Here is a 17,993-nt window from a genome sequence, read left to right on the forward strand (position 1 = left end):
TGACTCAGTCAACCACAAAGGCTTGTGGAGTATCCTCCTCAAATCTGGCTGTCCTCAGAAATTTGTCACCATCCACCACCTACTCCACGATGACATACAAGCAGCGCTCCTCATCAACAGAACCACCACAAACTCTCAGTGAAGACTGGGACCAAACAAGAGTTGTGTCATCACACCAACTATTTTCTCTCCATTTTCCTCATTGCAATACTGCACCTCACCTCCAGCAAATTACCCACAGGCATGGAGATAAGCTACAGAACAGATGAGAAATTGTTCAATCCAGAACTAAAATCACGCCAACCTCAGCCATTGAGCTTCAGTATACGGATGATGTTTGCATGTGCGCTCATTCAGAAACTGAGCTCCTGTCATTCTTGACTTCTCCTCCAAAGCATATGAGGAAATAGGCTATTTATTTAACACCCAGAAAATTAAGATCCTCTTCCAACCAGCTTCCACACCAGAACACCTCTCCCCATCATTTAACATTCAAGGTGAGATTCTGGAAAATGTGGACCATTTTCCCTATCTTGGATGCCCCCTCTCAACAAAGCCAGACATAGGCAACAAACCGCAATTTCACCGTGCAGGGTACAATTAGGCCATGAACAAGCAGCAGTTTAAAGAGGACACATATGCAGCAATCTTAAAGGGACCATGTACTGCAAGAAACTACCATGCACAGCAAAGGGAACTTCGAGGGAACACTGCTTAAGGGCTCCTTTCCAAATTTTTCTTACTTTTATATTCTGATATTGCAAGATGAGAATCATCTGACTCAAATATACAAATACAATAGCAGCCTCTGCCTATATATTTTTACAGCCTTGGCATTGCTTGATCAGGAGCCAATATAGGTCAGCAGCACAGGGCTGATAGGGGACAGGGCTTGCTGCAAGTTAAGCATGAACAGTACTTGGCATCACTGTAATGCATTTATGAGGCAGATAGATACATAACACATTCAAGGAGGTAGTTGCCCTGCAGCTTGAGAGTATGCAGGCAGAAAGGGAATGGGTGACTGCCAAACAGACTTACCTGACAGAGGAGAGACCATGATCATGGTTGCCTCTGCATTTAAGTGTTGTTTTTTGTGGGTTTAATTTCTTTTACCGGGGGGTTTCAGCAAAGCTTTGGGCCTTTTGCCCTTTGGTATTGGAAGTTCTTCTGTAGTTGTTTGTTCTCCTTGAAGGGGCTTCAGTGCCTAACGTCACAAACTTGAGAGGTGATGGTTGCAACCAGTTGAGCCCCAAACCAGGGGGTACGTAACACCATTAGGATGGTGGTGAAAGGCAGGAAAGGAGGTACACCCATTGACGGTGTCTTCTTCATTAAGAGAATCCTTTTGGAATCCTATGGATTCGAAGCATCCACCATCTGTGGGACTTCCCAGCGCTGGATACTTTGGCATGACCTTCAAGAATGTGCATGAAGTTCTTGAACGTATTTGAGGAGGAGAGAGAGCAGCATAGCTAAGAATCTTCACGGCAGAGCCACTCTTTACTCTGCCATCACAACTGGATCGCTTTGTGACTATGCACCTCCACAACCCCCATGTTCCTGTTGTTGATGTGCTCACCTTCTTTGCAAGGTACGTTGACAAGATTGGGAACTGCACCGAAGTCGAGGACACCTTTGGGATTTGGGCCAGCAAACGGCAGGTCAAAGTAAGGAAGCAATCCTCCACCCTCCTTCCAGCTTCGCTATCGGGGAACCTTATCTACGCTGAGCAGCCCAAAGTTTGTCGCTTCTGCAGAAAATCTGGTCGTGTGGCGGCCAACTGCAGCACCATCATCTTTAATAACTGCAGGCAGGTAGGGCATCAGGTAAAGATCCGAAAGCAGACTAAGTGCTGCAACCTGTGTGGCGGGGCAAGCTGCCTCTACAAGACCTGTCCCAAACACTGCCTCACTTATGCACAAGCAGTAAACACCAAGGAGAGGCAAGCAGATGAAACCATGTGTGTGACTACACCACGGAGACTTGCAAACCTCCACCCACCAAAGCCGCCAGCGATCACAATGGGACAAAGGAGGACACACAGAGAGAGACAAGAGGGGAGAAAAGAATAAGGCAGCAGACGGCTAAACAACAGCACCGTTTTCCGAACCTCCCGCTCCTCAGCAGAGGAAATCAATTGAGGAGGAACCAGCAGACGATCAACTGGGGCAGTGGCAGCTGGTGAAGACGACCAAAAAGAAGGGACCAAGCCACTTCCCAGGCGAGTGGCAAGAGGCGACTCCCATCTGACACAGATGACAAGGGCTGCTGCTCTTCGGATGAAAAAGGGCAAGGGTAGCACCTACTGAAGCAGCAACAAAGCTCTAGGGAACCAGAGGAGACGACATCCAAGTTCCAGAACATCGGAGACAACGAAGAGACCAGCGCAGCCCAGCCTCAGGAAGCTGGGAGCAGTGAAGCGCACAGCACATCCCAGCTCCAGGAATCCGAGAGAGCAACACCCACAACGGGGAATAGATCAGACAACAGAAAACTATCGAAAACTTGCTCCTTGCACAAATACCCAATGTCACCTGAGCAGAAAATTTCCTCAGCCTACCCAAAGTGAGGCAATTTGCGAACACCAAGTAAGTAGGAGCAGACCAAAGGACTGGAACTGTCAAAGACAACAGGTCTGGTAAGTGACAAAATGCTTTAAAATGGGGATGAAGATTGCGTCTATCAACCTGTGTAGTGTTAAATCTACTACGCGATGTGTTGCAACCTTGGATTACCTTGCCAAGGTCAAAGCTGACCTGCTTTTTCTGCAGGCGTGTGCGATAACATACCTCAGCTCCTACAGGCAGTGGTCACAAGGGTGGTCCCAAGGGCCATCGATCTGGTCAGAAGGAAACAACTCATGTTCCTCCTGCCTGGGTATTCTGCTGCGGGGAGGCAACTTCACCATCTCTGAGGTTAAGGTTGTGATGGGTGGGCACCTCCTCGTAGCAGACGTATTGTACAAGAATGTTCCGCCCTGGTTATTTAACGTGTATGCCCAGCTCAAAACAGCGAGTGGCTGGCTGTCCTTCAGCAGTTCCCACTGCTGCTGGCAACTTCCAGGCCAGTCATTCTGGGCAGCGTGTTTAACTGCATCACTGATGCAGCTGGACGATCCAGCAGGGCCGACAGCAGACTGACACATCCAGACCCCCTGATGAAACAGTGAAAGATGCCAAGCTGCACAATGTCTTCAGCAACCCTGCAAATGGAGCACAGCCGAGATACACCTGGTGTTGGCCAGACAGGTTCATCCATTCCAGGATGGACTTCCTGTTTGGTCCTGAGTGTTCATGGCCAGATCCACTGACGTCAAGCTGGTGTTCTTCTCTGACCATTGCCTCCTACTGGCTGACTCTCCCTTACAGGAATGCCAGAGGATTGGTAGGGGGGATATGGAAGATGACCCCAGAGAACATTGAGGAACTAAAGAGGGATTACAAAGGTTGGACAACCGTGAAATCCCCGAGTCGCTGTCACACTGGTGAACATCAACAGGTTTTTCATCCTCAAAGGCATTCAGGAGGCTGGAAAGGAACAGAGGGAAATGTCCCAACTCCAGAAAAAGATGCAGAATCTGCTCCGGCTGTGGTCGACAGCAGCGCTGGCGGGGGAGGATGTCAAGGAGGACCTTCAAGATGTGAAGAGCCAGCAAGGCTCACTCTTTGCCTTGGAGGCCTCCAAGATCATCTTCCAGTCCAGAGTCATACCGTATAGCAAGATGCCACTGCTCATTTTTCTTCTTCCAAAAGGTACACACAGAGAGCTCTGTGATCGGCAGCCTGAAGGAAGACAGCGGCTCAGTAAAGTCATCGCAGTCCAACATTTTGAGGATCAGCAAATCCTTTTATGCCAGATTGGATGACATGAAGCCGACGGACAGCACGGCCTCCCAGTCCTTCCTGTCTTCTGTCACGGAGGTCTTAGGCGACAGTACATGGGAGTCTGGACATACTGCTAATTCTGGATGAACCGACTTAGGCCCTCGAGTCCTTTGAGAAGATTAAAACTCCCAGAGGTGGCTTGCTGGCTCTGTGACACTGGATTGGGCCAAGCCCACTGCTAGAAGTGTACGAGAGTATGCTTCTGGCCGGAAGCATGTCAGAATCCACGACGATAGGCATCATCACCCTCATCTACAAGCGTAAGGGGGAAGGGAGGAAGTTAGAAATTGGAAACCCATTTCACTGTTGAATGTGGACCATAAAATTCTGAGTAAGGTCATTGGTAATCGGGTCAAGTATGCTCTGGCGTTGGTGATCCACCCTGACCAGAGCCGTGCTGTACCTGGCCGTAAGTTCTCTGACAGCCTTGCACTATTAGGCGTATGATTACCTATGAACAGGACAAGGGTGTGGACACCTGCCTCATCAGACTGGACCAGAGGGCAGCCTTTGACAGAATATCACACACCTGCATGGTGGATTTGCTCTCCAAAAATCGGGTTTGGGGAGGGAATCTGCAATTGGATCCAACTGCTCTACACGAACTGCAGTTTCAATCAATGGGTGGAAATCAGAAAGCTTTCTGTTCAAATCTAGAGTCAGGCAGGGCTGCCCTCTCTGTCCTGTCCCATTCATGTGTTTCATTGAACCCTTTGCTGAGTCCATCAGGAAGGATCCAGGCAGAAGAGGAGTGAGGATCCCAGGCAGTGGAGGCACTCAAGATGGATGACATCACCGTCTTCTGCTGGGATCCTTTGTCGGCACTCAGGTTGATCAACATCTGCGACCAGTTCGAACTGGCCTCAGGTGCCAAGGTAAACTGTGGCAAGAGTGAGGCCATGTTCTTTGGGAACTGGGTTACTGATCCTTTGTCCCCTTGATCATCAGAGCAGACTGCCTGAAGGTGCTGGGGATATGGTTCGGACCGACCAGGGCAGAAACTGGAAGGAGTGAGTAGCCTTGGTGAAAAAAAAATGGACATGTGGGAGCAACAGATAAGAACCTGGTCATCATTTATGAGGCACTCATGGTGTTGCTGTACATGGCACAGGTCTGGCCTATTCCTCACTCCTGCGCTGTAGCGATCACCCGAGCCATCTTCTGCTTTATCTGGAGGACGAAAATGGACCGTGTTTGCAGGGACACGATGTACAAACCTTTAGTTAAAGGGGGGGGGGGAGAAATGTGCCCAACATCACCTTCACCCTGATGGCCATCTTTCTGTGTGGCTGCATCAAGCTGTGCATAAACCCTCGGTACCCAAACACCAAGTGTCACTACGTGCTGAGGTTCTGCCTGTCCTCGGTGTTGCAAAGGATGGGTCTGGCCACGCTGCTACAGAACACTCTAAGTAACTGGTCCGTACCGTACCACCTGTGCCTCGTGGAAAAACTTATAGAGATTCACCTTTGACCACAAGTTCATCAAGCAATGGTCAGCACATTACATCCTAGAGGCCCTGTGGGAAAAAGAGATGGTGAATCCTGTCAGACAGTTCTCCAAGTAGACTGTCAAAGTCATTTCACAGAATGCCTCATCACCAGAACTTTCCAACAAGCACCAAGACATAGCTTGCCTGGTGGTGAGAAAGACCCTCCTAGTCAGATCCTTCCCACATGCCAGGAGTCTCACCCCTTCTGCATGTTGCTCTTGAGGTGGCTGTGGTAGGGAAGAGACTGTTGTCCACCTCCTTGTGAAGTGTGCCTTTGCAAAGATGATTTGGAAAGAGAAGCTTTGAGAGAGAACTAAGACAAACATCAACTGCAGTTGGAGGATCATCAGCTGGAGGATCATTAACTCGGTGAAAGGCGCTCTTTTGTCTGCCCGAAACTTATTGGTCTTCTAGTGCAAAGAGTTGTCCCCGATTGGGTGTTGCAGGCTGGCACATTCTAAGGTCCAGGGCCATGTGCTGAGGGGCGTACTAGAGTTTGGGGCAGCCGCCTCAAGAGGCACAATGGGGAAAGGTCGCTGTTTAAGACCTTTCAGCCATAGGGCAACGAGGGGCTGGGAACTGTGTAGCCCCCTCGGGCTGTATGACTCATATTTAACATTTCAGTGAATATTACATTTATCACAATTGTATTGAAGCACCAAAGAGTGCAACATGATTTATGTAAACAACTTAAATACCATTGCACTCTGACTGTCTGTTACGACCATTTTGAAATGTCTGTCATGTTCCTTGATTGTACTGAAGCACCTCAGGATGCAACATGATCTATGTGGAAAACTTGAATATTATTGCACTTTTTGTGATGGCCATTTTGAAATGCTTTGTAATGTCCTTTCAGGTTCTTTATGAATTAAGTATGTTTTTGCAAAAAGGGGTGACTGCCAGACAGACAAGGAGGACCAGGCAGATAGTGCAAGAGTCCCCTGACTGCAGCTTGTTCTCAAACGGGTATTCGGTTTAAGGCAATGATTTCTCTGAACAGTACAGTTACAGCCAGCATTATCGAATGCTCATCTGTACAGGGTGGAAAGAGGGTGATTAGGAAAACAATACTGATAGAGAAGAGGTTAGGGAAACAGAGGTGTTTCTGTGGCTGCAGCCATAACTCCAGGATTGTATGTTATCATCCTGGTGTCAGGGTTATCACTGAGCTGCTACAAAACATTCTGAGGGGGGCGATCCAGAGGTCATGATTCACATCAGCACAAATGACACAGCAAACAGAGGTAGTTTAAGTAAGCTATATTGGTATTTATGGGTGTTAGAAATGAGTTTTATCTTTAAAGTTTAAGTTTGATTTGTATTTCTATGTGTTAAGAAAGGTCAAATTGAGTTTTAGTTTCACTTTAAAAAGGTGCTTGCATTTCTAATGAGAATTTTACGACTTAAGGTAAACAAAAAGGGTAGAAGAATTGAACTGTTGCCGAGCCACAGGGGGCCAGAGAGGCAGGTCCCTCCCACAGACACATGCAGAAGACAGACAGCAGATTGTTTTGGAAGCTGTTTGAGTGCAGTTGATTTTTAAAAGTAAATGCCAGGAGATAGCCAGTCCCAGGCTAAGAAAAAGACCCTAAAGATCCAGGGGAGTGGTACAAGAGAAAGTCCCAAGCAGACCTTCCAGTAAAAGGAAGGATAGGACCTGAAAAAGGTGCTGTTAAGTGAAGTTAAGAGTGATGGGCAGAGAAAGTCTCCAAGCTTCAAGTTTAAAGCTGCAAGCTGCAGAAAACAGATTTAAAGCAAGAACAGCTTGCAAGAGGCAAGAAGGTTCAAAGAGACAACTGTAGGTCTATAATTCTGCTATGGGCTTGTGAAGCAGTGGTACTGTTGACGGCTGAGTCATTGAGAGAGTGAGTGTGTGGAAGTCAGCTTGAATACATGTGGTGACCCAGGGAAGAGAAATATCAGAAGGAGAGTTTGAAACCCTGGAAATGAACCCTTGCAGAAGGCATCCGAGGGTAAGCGTCAGTTTGGGAGAAGATTCCAAGGCGAGGTCTTGGAAAGTGGAGATTGGAAACCCTCATATGAAAGACTGGAGTGCAGTGAGACCAGTTAGCTCACGGTATGACAAGCATCTGGGGGAAGCTGAGGAGAGATCCACAGCAGCTGCTTGAGATGGCACCTGTCACTTGGTTTCAGAGTGTGGTGTCTGTCCACATGACGCCTATTGGTACATGGACTGCGTACTTACTGTAGATATTAGAGTATAAGATAGCTTTTGTAGCTTGTGTTATCCTTACAAATCTATATATATCTGTAAAGATATGGTGTGGGTGAAGGAGTATTGTAATATAGTTCGTCCTTTCTCATTGAATAAATGTCTTATTCATTTGTTAAGAATTCATCAGCTGACTCCTGTGACTCTCTTCAGTAGCTATTTTCCACGTATCTAAACAAACAAATAAAAATTAGGATCTATCAAGCTGGTTTCCACTCTGGGATCAGGATTGTCCAAGGGTAACCTCAGCTGGGGATCATAACAAGGTAGAAAGGAGGTGGTCCTACAGGCAGATGTTAGGGGACTGTAAAGAAACTAAAAAAAAAGCAGGATCTCAAAAGGTAGTAATCATTAGATTATTCCTTCTCCTGAGCCCTAGAGTTTCTACATTTCTATGTTTCCTATGTTTCTAGATGATGTCACAAACCACAAGAGTGAAACTTGAATAGTTTGCTTATCAGATTAATCTCATGATTAGATGGGTGTCTCCAAATCCTCTGCCAAACATTCAGAACTTTTACATTATAAAGATATTTAATTCAAACACATTTTACCATTGCTATGGACATTTATGTTTCTGTGCTTTAATGAGAAGTTTATTATACTTTAGAGTCAACCTGCTACATTCTTGTTCCCATCCCCCAGTCAAGTTAGTTTAAACCTTCCCCTATAGCATTGTCATACATTGTGAGGACATTGCACCTAAACAGCATTGGGACCAATCTATTCGGCTTGTATAAATCCCACTTCTCCCAAAAGCAATCCCAATCTAACTGGAACCTAAAGCCCTCTTTCCTCCACCAACTCTATAGCCAGGCATTCATCTGCTCTATCTTATTTTTCCACTCAGTAGTACATGGCACCAGGAGTAATCTAGAGATTATCACCTTTGAAGTCCTGTTTGCCAATCTATTTCCTAATTTACAAAAACTCTGCTTGCAGGACCTCACCCTTATTCCTGCCTATGTTGTTGGTATCAATATGGACCATGACATCTGGCTGTTCACCTTTCCTCCTCAGTGTTCTGCAGCTGTTCAGTGACATCCTTGATCCTAGCACCAGGGAGGCAACATGCCATCGTGGAATCACACCTGCAGCCGTAGAAACACTCGTCTGGTCCCATACAACCCCTTATCACCATTGCTTTCCCTTCGTTTTTCCAGCCTCCCTGCAGAGCAGAGCCACCCGTGGTGCCTTGAACTGGACTCTGGCTGTGAACCATCGCTCTCTCTGCTAGCATTTGGGGAGTGAGATGCACTCAGGAGGAGAATCCTTCACTACTTGCCCAGCCCTGTCTGACTGTATGGAGAAGATTAGCATGGCCCCTGCGCAAGGATGACATGAAAATGTCAGGCAGTCAGCATTCCTTCTCTGCTTGCAAACTCTTAAGCTGTGGGGTGACCACCTCTAGAAAGAAGATATCCACAAAACTCAGCCTCTCAAATATACCTCACTCCAAAAACCCAGAATCAAGGCATGACATTCAAAGCAAATTTAATATATTGTAGATTTTATTGTATTAGGTACTTAACTAAAGAAATGTTGGTTATCGATCACTGTTCATCAACTTGCAAAACAGTAAGCACAATTACAACTTGCTTCTATATAGTCTACAATGTGATAAAACATTTCAAGGCATTTACAATGCAGTCAAAATTTTTAGGTGCAATACAGATCTTGCAACAAAACTCAAGGTTAACTAGGTATAGTGATAACTTGAAGAAGTGACATGGTAAGAAAGAGTACATTTTCCCTGGTGGAGGAAGGATCCTGAGACACCATTTTACAAAAAGAGAGCAACAGATATTTGACACAAACTTGACACAATAATTTTCTCAGTCTAGAAAGCACTAATTAGTGAAGTCTTAAATTCCTGCCTTTTAAATTGACCAAGTGCCTCGGCAATGAAATAAAAACAAAAAAAAGTTCATGAAACCATGCACTGGCGAGACTGAAAGCCATTCTGTGCCTTCACTCAGAATACAATGATGAAATCACTGCATGTTACGCATAAATATACATGGTATTGAATTAAATTCTTCAATTTTTATAGCGTACACGTCACTTAATGACTATTATATGGGCTTGCTTATCTTCAGAAGCTGCTTAGACAGGCAGCTCCTGTAGGGAAGAGATATCAACATTTGTAAACTGGGCAAAAAATGTTTAAATCTTATTTATATTGGGAATTTTAAAAAATACAAGAAGGATCAAAAAGAAAATACCGCATATGCTATACTATAAATCTGAGAAGTAAAACAGAAAAATCTAGGACAACTCAGCAGGTCGAGGCAAGAACTTAGGACTGAACGAGTGACTGATTGATTTCCCCACAGATGCTGCCTGGCAAGCAGTGTTTCCACCATTTCCTGATACAAGAAAGGAAGTATTTTGACTTTAAACATTTGCTTATCCTTGTGCTTTCTTCGCATTCTCAAATTTGCCAATTTAAACCTATACCTGCACTACTGCACCATTGAAAGTAACATTCATGCTACACAAGCATCAGACAATGACCATTTCCACCAACCGAGAATCTAACCATCGCTTTCTGCTACTTGTCCCACATATTCTAACTTTATTGATGTGTGCATCTTACTGAAGGCCTTTTGGAAATCTAGATAAACTCTGTCTACTTCATTACCTTGGTCTACTCTCTCTCTCTCTTTAACTTCATTGAATTCTATGAAGAGGTGTCAAGAAAGACTTGACCTTTTAAAATCCATGCTGACTATTTATATTTATATTTTTAATTTCTAAATTGTTTTTCCGTTTTCTCTTTCAATAGGAATTCCATTATTTTTCTTACACAATATTAAGCTGATTGGCCTATAGTTCTCTGGACATATCTATCTCTCTCCTTAAATATAGAAATTGTATTATGCGAGCCGTCTGCTCGTTCTCCACTGCGGCCCTTTCCTTTTTAACAAGTTATTCATTATGTGTAATAGTGCCTCTTTTATTGCTTCCCTAGATTCTTTTAAAATGTGCAGATGTAATCTATCTGGACCCATAATTTTATCCTCTTGGGTTTGATTAGTTTATTATTTCTCTTTATTTTAAATTACATTATATTGTTTCTATTCTCATCTTCTGAGTCACGCCTACTTGGTCTATATCCCTGGTAAATACTAAAGCAAAATAATTTAATAATTCTGCCATTTCGCTATTGCTGCCTGCAATTTTACCTTACCCATCCCTTAGAGTAATGTGCCTGTAGAGTATTTTACTACTTTATGCTCCTTGATAACTTAATTTCATGGTTCCACTTCGCCTTCCTAATTTTCTTTTTTACTTCTTTCCTAATTTCTTCATATTCTCCCTTCTCATACTATCCATGTACATGATGTATACCTCTTTTCCTACCATCAACATTTTTTCCTTATGTCTTTATTTATCTATGGTGTCTCTTTGTGGTTTTTTTTTTTAAAAAGTAGAATAAAGATTTTCCTGAACTCTATTGAACGCCATTTTAAATGTTCCCCATTATTGCTCAGCACCAGTTTACCAATGTTATTGTGCATTGTTTTTTCCAAGTTCTATTCTCAAGTTAAAGTATTGCTATAAAATCACTATTTTAAATTGCACAGGCCAAAATTCCCATTGAACCACAAATGTCTGACATAAAAATCAGAACCATAAAATATATGATAGAAGCACAAGAATGAAAAGTGAAGAGGCAGCACAAAATATTACTGCTACATAATTCTTTACTTTCATATCAATTAAATTGTAGCCATTTTTAATTTTTGCCATTTACAAAAAATATTTTAATTGCTAATGACAGAATTATTGTAAAACATGTCACAAGTAATTCTAGTATTTTTTGAACAAGTTTAATCAAATCATTTAATTCTCCATTTTCACAAACCATTCCTCACCCTTGCATTTAGTTAACTAATTCAAAAATTAGTTATCCCCCACCAAGCACCATCATTTTCCAAACGGTTACTGAGATGCAGGCCTACAGAGACAAGCATGAGCTCCACAAAAAATCCTCCAGTTTTTCTAGCTGTTGTTGATATTCAATGTCATTTTATTACATATGTAACTTTTACATACACACTATATTGATATATATACACAAATTCAAATCTTAGAAGAATATATTCCAATATTAACCTATTAACCACATAGCTAAATGATATTTTTGCCCTTTAAAAATGTTATTGTTTATGATGCAAATTGAGTGGTTATATTCACCAATGGTAAAAACAGATTTTAATCTGTACAATTAATATGATGTATGTGCTAATGCACGCATCTATTTCTAATAAATAGAATCCATGAAACTCCGTATATATCATTGATACTAGACCATTAAAGCTATTCAGTCTGAGCTGTTCTGCTCAAAATCTCCTCCATTTTATATATCTTCCATTATACTGAATAGCTTATTTTAACAAAATAAAGGAACAAAATGACAAAACACTGCAAACAATTTTAGAATTGCAAGTGCAATACCATCCAAATATAAGCCATGCACACAGTATGAACTAGTTTGATCACAGTACCTTATCTGCAACCCAGATGGCAATGTTTTGCTGCCCTTGCAGTCCGAACAAACCCTTCGCCTGGAAGCTATTTTCCCAATACTACAAGCTACAAAATATTCCAGTGTAGAAAATATACATCAATAATATATGTAGTCATAATTATATAATCCAATGGAAGATGTTACCAGTTTAAAAAGAGATCAGATATTGTGATTCAGGAAATACTGTGGTCTGCAAGTGGCTAATACACAACATACTGTTACAGCAGCAAGGCCTAAACTTTGTCTGGTTGAATGCTTCTATCTGATTTGACACAGTGATATTTTTACACACAAGATTATATTCATTGTTGAAGACCTGGGGCATAGCATTTCACCAAACTACCAACATTAATTCCCATACATTGTTGCATAATTTCTCGATTGAAACAAAAACCATGATCATCTAATTTAGATTAAACCAAATTGTGTATGCTTTGCTCTGAATTTATTTCAGATAGAGGCTATTATCTCATAAGATTCACAACAGCATTAATTCTTAAGATATTGTAAAATGCAATTAATTGTAAAGCTGACATCAAGGAAACAATCAATAGTTTAATACCAAGATCATTGAAAACTGTCTTAGTCAGTGTTGCAGCAAGATCTCTAAAACTTAAGCCTAGATAAAAATCTCAGTCATTTTAATGCTTTTAGTACCAGAATTAAATTAATTACCAATGGTAACTGGCAATTTAAGTAAAATTCATTTATATTAAGTAATTAAATGGTTAACAATCAAGAGAAGACAATGAGTGAAATACTGTAATAGAATAACATGAATAAAAAACCGTAATAAAAAAAGCCTCTCGCCCTCTGAATTAATACACAATAAGACACCAAGCTTTAGATTTCAGTCATGATTAATTATCTTTTAATTAACCCCCACCCCACTTTCAGATGCCATTTTATCCAAGTGTGATATTTATACCAAAAATATTTAGTTGAAAAGGTATAAACATAAAATCTACAGCATTGCCTGACAGTGTAGTCTGCACATTCCCGAGAGACAAAAACTAAATAGCCAAAAAAAAATCACTGACCTGTTTCCATGAAGACAAGAGATCATCAGGGAAAACATGACCATCAAATAAAAAGACTCCACTTCACTGCACCTGACCATGAGAGCAGAACCAGAAAAATAAACGTGACGTAGACTGGGATTTAAAAGATCTGATTTTTTTTTTCGGGTATTTGTGTCTTACCTATATCTATTGCTTTGCAGGTATAGGTTTGTTTAATGGGGGCGACTGATTAATGCTGCCCCTTCCACACTTTACCTCAACCGCTATCTCCCACACACGGACGCACTCTAGCTGCGCGCGCACTCTGACTCAGCCGCCCATTTCGGCCTGTCACTCAGCGCGCAGCTAACACCGCCCACTCCGCGCAGCCCGTCCCCCGCCGCCGTTACCCCGCCCGCCCCGCACCGTAAGCCCCGCCCCATTCGCAGTTAGCCCCGCCCTTCCTGCAGTCGACTCCGCTCAGGGCGCGCGCGCCTCAGCCGACATTCAAATCGCACAACGGCCGCCGTGCGCGCTCCGCAGTTTCAAGAAGCCAGCGGGCGCCAGCCAAGCAACATGGGGATGTACGGTCAACCTTTTAAAATATCGCCATTGTCATAATTGTATTAGCTTAAAGTCAATTTAACGAATAAACTAAGGGGTTTGGTGAACTGAGCTCAATGATTGCGGGCTAGTTCCTGGCTGGAGGGGGTGGGGTGGTTGGGGCAGAGCCGACCCTGTCGCTTCCTGTGAATCCCACATAAACTCTGTCCCAATTTCTGGTATTAACCTTGCTCAGTGGGTAACACTCGCTATTCTGGGTTCAAGACCCCCTCGAGGGACCATGATCCAGACTAACACTTCCCCGTTCAGTACTGAGGGAGCGCCACACTGTTGGAGTGCTGCCCTGTCGGAGTGTCCATACTGAGGGAGGGCTGCACTGTCATAGGGTCAGTATTGAGGGAGACCTACGTTGTCAGAGGTTCATTGCAGAGAGAGAGAGTGCTGCATTGTTGGAGGGTCAATAGTCAGGGAGCGCTACATTGTCAGAGCTCAGTACTGGGGGAGAGCTGCACTGTCGGAGGGGCAGCACTGAGGGAGCGCTACATTGTCGGTGGGTCAGTACTGGAGGAGTGCTACATTGTTGGAGGGTCATCACTGAGGGACTGCTGCACTATTGGATGGTCAATAGTCAGGGAGTGCCACACTGTCAGAGGGTCAGGACTTGGGGAGCACCGCACTGTTGGAGGGTCAGTTTTGAGGGAGCGCTGCACTATCGGGGTGTCAGTACTCAGGGAGTGCTGCATTGTCGGAGGGTCTGTACTGAGGGAGTGTTACATTGGCGGAGGGCCAGTACTGAGATAGAGTTGCACTGTTGGAGGGTCAGTACTGAGGGAGTGCCGCACTGTTGGAGGGTCAGTACTGAGGGAGTGCCGCACTTCTGGAGGGTCAGTACTGAGGGGGGACCGCACTGTCACAGGGTCAGTGCTGAGGGAGCGCCGCACTGTCAGAGGGTCATTACTGAGAGAATGCTGCTCTGTTGGAGGGTCAATAGTCAGGGAGCATCGCACTGTCGGGGGGTCAATACTGAGGAAATGCTACGTTGTCGAAGGTCAGTACTGAGGGTGAGCTGCACTGTTGGAGGGTCAGTACTGAGGGAGTGCTGCACTTCTGGAGGATCAGTACTGAGGGGGGACCGCACTGTCACAGGGTCAGTACTGAGGAAGCGCCGCACTGTCAGAGGGTCATTACTGAGAGTGCTGCCCTGTTGGAGGGTCAATAGTCAGAGAGCATCACACTGTCGGGGGGTCAATACTGAGGAAATGCTACGTTGTCGAAGGTCAGTACTGAGGGTGAGCTGCACTGTTGGAGGGTCAGTACTGAGGGTGAGCTGCACTGTTGGAGGGTCAGTACTGAGGGTGAGCTGCACTGTTGGAGGGTCAGTACTGAGGGTGAGCTGCACTGTTGGAGGGTCAGTACTGAGGGAGTGCCACACTGTCAGAGGGGCAGTACTGAGGGAGTGCTGTACTGTCAGAGGTTCAGTACTGAGAAAGTGCAGCTCTGTCGGAGGTCAGTACTGAGGGAATGCTGCGCTTTCCGAGGGGCAGTACTGAGGGAGTGCTGCACTGTCCAAGGGACAGTACTGAGGGAGTGCTGTACTGTCAGAAGGGCAGTGCTTAGGGTGCACTAAACATCCAAAGATGTCATCTTTCGGATGAGACAAACTGAGATTTTGTCTCCTCCCTCAGGTGGTCATAAAAGATTTCACATGATGTTTGAAGACAAGCAGTGATGTTCTCCATGGTGTCAGGACCTCTACCAACATCACTAAAACATATTATCTGGTAAAGTATATCTTTGCTGTTTGTGGGATCTTGTTTTGTGCATTTTGGTAGTCATTGTGGCCTGCATAATGACTGCAATGTTAATAGGCACCTGAAAATAAACTTGACTAACACCAGTCATGAGATTGCAGTTTTGAAATGTCACAACTTTTTTTTTCCTGCAGAAAGGTGCGATCCTTTATCACATGAATCGTTGAGGCAGCATTCATTGAATATGTTAAGATAAATAAATCAACATGTGAAGCAGAAGAACATACCAGAGTTAAGGGGAGAGCAGGGATAGTAGGACTAATTTTAGATTGTTCTAGTGAAGAATTAGCAAGGGCACAGGTGAATAGCAGAATGTCTGCAGTAAACATCTGTGGTTGGAGTCAGATTTGGCTGATTGGATGTTGGGAGGACAGGAAGGGAAAGGGTGGTACACCCAATTTTGCTGACTTGGCAGGAAGAGGATTGAGTTGGGGAATGCCAACTTACCTCACCCATTGACCAATCCGGAAACCATGCCCTCTCCATCACATTGCAGGTTGAATGCAGATGACAGAGCTTCCTGGAAAAGAAACAAGGTTGTTGTTCAATCTCAATATTTTGATGGTTGACGACCCTCCCATTACCTGACATCCCTCACCAGCTGGCCACTGATTTCACTGTAGCTAATTAATTTTCCAGCCCCGTGGCTTCAGTGACATGGAATGATATCTGAATCCCTTTATTGATTCATAGTTGAACTTACTGTACCTGTACTTTCGTTTATGAGATAAGTTTCATTCATCCTTGGACCAACCACAAGAGGGCCATATTAGTTGATCAATGCAGCCCTGTGGAAGGTTGACTGCCATCTGTTGACCAAATACAGAATTGGCATATCTAGTGACCCCAGCTGAAGGAGCAAGTATGATAGATGAAGTGGCCCTAAAAGTGTCAAAATCTACTCATCATGTTTTTAAATTGTTTTGTTTAACCCATTGTAAATAGTAAACACGTCCCAAATCCATTACCTTCTTTCCAGCAATTCCCTGTTTGTATTCCTCCAATCAGATTTCCACAGCTACCACAGCACTGAAATGGCCCCAACCGAAGTCAGAAATGACATCTTCTGTGGTGATGGTTGTGGATCATTATCTGGCTTTGTGCCCCTCCTCCTCCCTCCAGTGTTTAACATGATTCACCACACCTCTGTTCCGTTGTGCACCTGAGTTGGCCTGCCCTTGGTTTCACTCTTACCTATCTGATCAAAACCATTATCTTCAACCCCCACTATAAACTCTGTTTCCTAGCCACCAATTCCAACACCCTCCTTTATGACTGTGTCAGGCTGAACCAGATTGTTCACAGCCTCGGCATCCTACCTGCGCCCATTAATCTTTTGACCCCATATCCTCTTCATCCCAAAGACTACTTACTCTCACCTCTCCTATCATCTGTTTCCAGTTCACAGTGCGCAGTTCTGGTTTCCATATTACAAAAAGGATATAGAAGCTCTGGAGAGAGGACAACACCTGAACTGGGAGGTATTAACCAAATGGCCTGTTTATGTGCTGTCAATTGTATTTTACTCCAGTCAAGGGGAGCTGTATTCATCTAATAAAACACTTTGGGGCTGATTTCCAAGATCTCCTCTTCCCCTGTAAACTTCACTGGGCAATCTGGAAAAATCCCAGGAATGCCAGTCACACCGTTTCCACAGAGTTTCTGCAGGTCCTTCATTAAACATACAGCAGTAATTGGGAGATTCATCCCTTTCATGAAAGCAACAGCTGCCCACCGTGAGTCTGATTGATCACATTTCAATGGTACAATTCTGAGCTACACTATCAGTTACATATAACTTAACTAATTCTCCAAAACTCTTCCTTGATACTTCTTCTAAAATCCAGAGATAGGCCTATTCTATTCTCCCTCCTAATAGGGCAGTCCTCTTCTCAGGAATCAATCTGGTGAATCTTTGTTGTACCCTCTCTAAGGCAAGTATATCCTTAGGTAATGTGATCAAAGACTAAAGGATGTGGTGATAAATAAATAGGGGGAAACATTTAAAGAAACATTTCAAAATGTAATGAAGACTAGCATACTATTTTCCCTTCCAATTACTTGCTGTTCCTGCACGTTAACAAAGACACCCAAATTCTTCTGAATACCAACATTTACTAATCTTTTAAAAAATATTCTGTTTTTCCATTCTTCCTACCAAAGTGGACAATTTATCAGTTTCCCACATTATACTTCATCTGTCACCTTCTTGTCTAATCATTGAAGCTTCTTTGCACTCTTCTCACAATTTACATTCCCATCAAGCTTTATATCATCAGCAAATTTGGGTCATACATTCAGATCTGTCATCTAAATCATTCATATAGGTTGTAAGTTGCTGAGGCCCCAGCGCTGATCCTTATGGTACTCCTTTGGTACACCTGCCATCCTGAAAATGACTTGTTTATTCCTCCCGTTGTTTTTCTGTCCTTTAACCAATCCTCAATCCATGCTAATATATTATC

At 43.8% G+C, this 17,993-nt stretch overlaps 1 protein-coding gene and 1 pseudogene across 4 annotated transcripts in view; one reads left to right on the forward strand and one right to left on the reverse strand.

The window, feature by feature from the left end:
• Positions 1-13,480, reverse strand: part of otud7a (OTU deubiquitinase 7A) — a 137,948-nt gene extending 124,468 nt beyond the window's left edge. For 2 of the 4 annotated variants that reach the window (XM_041178594.1, XM_041178591.1), the window contains exon 1: positions 13,193-13,445. The gene's annotated coding sequence lies outside the window, so the exon portion shown is untranslated. Of the gene's footprint in view, positions 1-13,192 lie in introns of all 4 variants that reach the window. The other 2 variants (XM_041178593.1, XM_041178595.1) reach the window with 2 other exon arrangements.
• On the forward strand, positions 8,913-8,985 carry LOC121272163 (annotated as a pseudogene).
• Positions 13,481-17,993: the final 4,513 nt, after the last annotated feature.

Source organism: Carcharodon carcharias, chromosome 32 (assembly GCF_017639515.1).
Source record: "Carcharodon carcharias isolate sCarCar2 chromosome 32, sCarCar2.pri, whole genome shotgun sequence".
NCBI classification, from domain to species: Eukaryota; Metazoa; Chordata; class Chondrichthyes; order Lamniformes; family Lamnidae; genus Carcharodon; species Carcharodon carcharias.